Below are 5,176 nucleotides of genomic sequence, written 5' to 3'. Positions count from 1 at the left end.
TGCAGGCTGTGTGGATGCTGCAGTTATGCCCTGTGAGAAGGCCAATAACCTCTGTTAACCTTTCTTACGCTGCTAGGACTTGCATCACGTCAGGAATGGCTTTTTTCCCCCTTCTTACACTAGTGCAGAGGCTGTGTGGTGGGTGCTATTTTTCTCTTAAAGCTGAAAATGCTTTTTTTTTTTTTGCCTAACCAAGAGAGTTAAGAGAACTTCCTCTTATTAAATCCTGTGGCAATGCAATCCCAACCACATCATATCCGCCTGAGTCTGAGCACGTGGAGACATCTGCCTTTGGCAATTTTTATTTTTTATTAGCAAAAGAGAGAGAGAGTCAGTGTTTCTCCTCTTTAAACATGAATCCTAGTAACCCCTGAGGCGTCTGTCTGGATCCCTGCCTGCTCGGGGTTACTTCAGTGTGAGGAGTTCTCACAGCTCGTGGCAGGCTGCATCCACTCATGGGCAAAGCACCTTAAATCTTTGCCCTACTCACTCACACCACGTAACACAACATAATAAGATGGAGAGAATCATGTGTTTAACCAAATCTCCTTTTCATGGCTCTTTGCAAGGCTTTAATAAGATTTTTTTCTTTATTTATTTTATTTTTAAATCCCCAACAAGCTCACAGCCTTTTAAAAATTAGAAGGATTTGGGGTTTTTGCTTTTAACTTTTCCTGTGTCCTGTCTAAAGGAAAATGTTTGGTAACAGAGCTGACACAGAAGAATCATGTTTATTGTCCCGTTACGCACCTGGTGAAGCAGGTATGACAAGTCCTCCTTGCTGTAGACCTTAAACCCTGCTTTGGAGCTTAGCAGGCTGGTTAAAGAAAATTCCTCTGTAGATACAGCCCTCTGCAGTGTATGTACTGGCCATTTCTGTAACTTCCTATAGTAACTGGTTACATACCTGTGTGTTGCCTTTATATTGTGACAGTTGTGGCAATTTGAAGACATCTGTGTTTAATGAGAGCTGTGTAATGAAATTAATGGCCCTTTCCATCCTCCCAGCCTGTGTAATTCCTTACATGCTCTGCTATTGGTTTGAATTTTTATTTATTTATCTATCTATCTATTTATTTATTTATTTAAACTAGCATATGGCCTTTTAGGACTAAGCTGTAGCTGTCCAGTGTTCAGGGATTTATTTGATGTGCTTTGAGAAAGAGGCAGCCTAAAACTTCTGCTGCTGGACAGAGTCTTACTGAGAAGATGGTGATGCTTCCCATTGCTGTCCTGTTCTTCTAAACTAGCATTGGTCCTCCACCAGATTTTCCTCCTGCCTCCACCACCATAATTAATCCTTCACAAACCAGTGTTTGCAAATTGTAATCAAAATTATAGCTAGGAACTATTTGGCCAAGTAAAAATAATAATAATAATAATAATGATAATAATAATAAAAAAAAAAAAAAAAAAAAAAAAAGGGGGGTGTGTGCTGCAAAAATCAGAGCAATAATCCAAACAGCAAAGGGTAAATGCTGAAGTAATGAATGTTGCATCCTTAATCCTTAATGCAGTCCTTAAATCTGAAGTCGGAGACCTTTGTGCTGTATGATTAGCACTTATATAATGCTTTCATGCAGTGTAAAATGTTTTAAAAAGGCATTAAAAAAAAAGAGATGGTCTAAGAGAAGAAGGCTGTGGCCTGGGACTGTAGCCACCACGGCTCCATCCCATCTCCATCTCTGAAGTCATCTTGGATGAGTGTCATCACTCCTCTGCAGCTTCAGGCGTGTTCCAATCACCTCTTGAAGGCACAGGTGTTTTTGAGATCCTCCCACACTAACTGCTTGTTACTTTTCCTCAGCACTCGGAGCTGATCCAGGTTAATCTGGGAGCTTCTTGTCTGCCAAGTAAGTTGGCTTCACTTAAACAGCTGCTGAACGTGGCTCGCTGAGCGGTGGCTGCTCGTACCGCTTCATCTGCGGTTGCAAGAGAAAGCCAGACTGTGCCTTGGCTGTACGTGTTGGGGACAGAGCTGCTTGCCACCTCTCTAAAGCATGTGGTGGTCCACAAACTTCTTCTGGAGAAGAAATAGGTCATTTTAATGAGGTTCCTTAACTGGTGAGGTTTGTACCAATCTCAGTCATGAGATACTAAAATGAAAAGGCTGCTGTGCAGAGTGAATGGAAAATAACTGTGCTGTTTTCTAAGTCCATATTAGAACAAGGGGAAAACCTTCTGCTGTGCTTGCTTCAAGGGAGTTGGTAACATGGCACATGAATAAGCCCATGCTAGAAAATGCCACACTGGTTAGGTAGGAGCTCAGCAGAAGCTCAAATAAAAGATTAGTTGTCCCCCGCCTCCCTCATTCCTGAAGTGTGAATGTGGTTTTGTGGTGGGTGTGACATCCCTTCTGTAGTATCTTTTGGTCAAAAGTTTCACAATGGTGTGTCATCTTCCATGAAGACCACCTTCAACCTTGTTGGCAACTCGCAGAATCACTTGGGACAGTGGTGGTCCCAAGTGGGGACCAAATGAGACAATTACACGAACAGTGGTGGTGACCCCGTTAGGTGAGATGACAGTGGGGGGGGGAAACAGAGAAGCTGTTTGCTTTCTTTACTATGTGTCTCTCTCTGTCCTCTGAAGAACCTGGCACAAGCTATTGTTGGGGAAGGAAAAAGAAAACATTACTTGACCCATCTGTCTAGTCAGATAAGCCTCTTCCTGTGTCAACAAAGACTGTTGTGGTGGTGTGGATTTGCTACACAGGGTAATCAGCCTTTATGATGGGTAATAAGTTTTATGCACTGTAAGAGTACATAATTTGAGGGAGTGGCTGCCATGGCAGATGATAGCCCTTCAGTCCAGAAGATCCTGGAGAAACTCGGCTGGGTCAACAGAAGCCTTATGAAGTTCAACAAGAATCCCAGCGCTGCAGGTAAAATAACCCCTTCCTTTAGTGCAAGTGGGCAGTTGGCTGCGTTGGGATCTTCAGAACAGACTCTAGAAGAAGCTTCCTCGCTCAGAAGTTGGTGCAGCACTGGAAGAGGCTATCTTGAGGCCATGGAGTCTTCATGTTTTGGAGGCTTTCAAGACTCAGCTGGGTGAAGCCAAAGCTGACCGCATTATAGTCATGTGTGGAGGGAGTTGTTGCATCAGACAGTCTCTTTCGACCAGTGTTTCTGTATTTATGGTTCTGTAGTGCTCCTGGAGACAGTCATCCAGGATTTGGTTGGTGCAGGATTCTTCTCTTTACCATGCACAGTCTGTAGGAATTTTCTGGGATGCAGTAGAAGAGTGAATGGTAGCAGGCTGTAGTCTGTTCTGCTATACGTCTGTGTTGCACACTTTCTGTTCCACAGAGTGGTCTGTCCCTTCTGCTGGAAAACTCTGCCAGCAGACTGAGCAGAGGCTGGTTTGAGGGCAGCAGCTGGCTGGGAGAGTTCCGACTCAGCCAGTTTTTCTAACTTTGAGAATTGAGGAAGGATTACATTCTCCCCCAGATTAGAGTTCCAGTTATGTGATGCATCCCCTGGAGGTTTCAATCAAAACCTTTCCGTGTTACTCTGATACTCAGAGCAAAGTCTGTATGAGGTTGTGGCTTTGGCTGACCAGAGGATTAAGCTTCATGTAGCCCCTGTTGTACTTCAAAGTCATGATTAAAGTAAAAACCAACTGGGCTGATAGAAAGACCACCAGGTCTGCCATTTGGGTTGAAGTTCTATAAATGACGCTCCAGATGCCCCATAAGCTCAGTTCCCTATTCTGATGCAGCGTCATATGATGTTTTAGATGAAGCTTGTAGGATACTTTTGTAATTAGCTCTTGGAAAAGAGGCTTTGAACTTCTCACCCTTATGTGACAGGTGGTTTTCTTATCTGATTTATGCTGGGCTCTTGCAGATGTGACCTCAGCACTGGCTGGTTGTTATTTTCTGACCATAATATTCTTTGAGTTTCTGGTGACCTAAGAGCATAGCATCAGCGTAAACAAAATTCCTCATGGTTTGATGTCAGTTCCACTCGTGAGTAGTCTTTCTCTGTTGTCTTCAGTGGCATTTCTGGTGTGTGCAGGACAGAGAAGTGCCATCTTCACTGGTATGCAGAGCTCAGGTATTCTGCCTCTTGTCCCTCTGTCCCTTTTCTTTTGACAGTTTTCTATTTTTTTACTTTGCATTTTGGAATGTGCAGTTGACCTCAGTTTTAGGAGGATGGACAGATGTTCGTGTTCCTTCAAAGCTTGGGTACCAAATAGTTCTGTTTTCTTTAATCTTCAGGTGGGCCAGCCAAGTGACAGTTTTGAGGAGGTCTCATCTACGGCGTCCTTTTCCTCACTGTATGGTATAGGTGCTATAAAGAGAACAACCCCGTTGCTGGCAGTGGATCCTGCCACCATTCCTGTTTGTGCTGCAGTAGATGGCTGTGCTGAGTGACATACTCAACTCTGTTGATGTTCAAGCTTGATAGTGTTAGGCTTGGCTTGTGCTGGAGTAGTAATACAGGAGCGTTATCTTGTCAGGAGAATTGTGAGATCTACACTGAACTCCCACCTTTTTCTTTTCCCCTGTGATGACAAGGCCTTGGTCACCTTGACAAAGTCTTTTATTCATCTTTTGATGCCTGCAGAGCACTGCAGCATCAAGGTCTTGTCATCAGCTTCCTGAGCTCCTCTCTAGAAACACGGTTGGGCTGGCTTTTTGCCACGCAGCAGGAAGTCCTTAAAACATATGGGCTGTCTGCTAGTCCAGCTTCAGCGTTATTCTCTGCCTGTTGTGATGATGCATTTCACTTGATCCTTTCTGTAGAAAAGTCTTTGAATTGGCAAGACAACATAAGCTGCTTGTGAAAGAGCTGTAGAGAAAAGTACGCTTGACCAAAGCACCGCTTTTGATTTCTGTGGTGCTCCTTTCCCCTCATCGCACTGCCTCTCCTCAGCAATTCCACAGCATCTCTTCAAGCACCTTTTGTGTACATTCTCCTATTTTAATCCCTGCTGTTCAGCCTCCTCCACCACTTAAACAATTCCACTTTGGCACAAAGTCTTCTGCAAAAGATGCTCATATGAAACCCGTGATTGCTGTGGTGCTCTGCCAGCCTCTTCAAAGCAGGAGCCAACTTTTGAGGGTCAGTCCCTTTGTTAAGAGCATACTGTAAAAGACTGTGGAGTTATGTGTCCAGATTCAACCAAGAAGCTTCAATACTCTTTGCATAATGCCAGGCTAAATTTTTCC

Source organism: Antrostomus carolinensis, unplaced genomic scaffold, assembly GCF_000700745.2.
Source record: "Antrostomus carolinensis isolate BGI_N321 unplaced genomic scaffold, ASM70074v2 scaffold5488, whole genome shotgun sequence".
Lineage (NCBI taxonomy): Eukaryota > Metazoa > Chordata > Aves > Caprimulgiformes > Caprimulgidae > Antrostomus > Antrostomus carolinensis.
Note: the sequence above shows the minus strand (reverse complement) of the source record.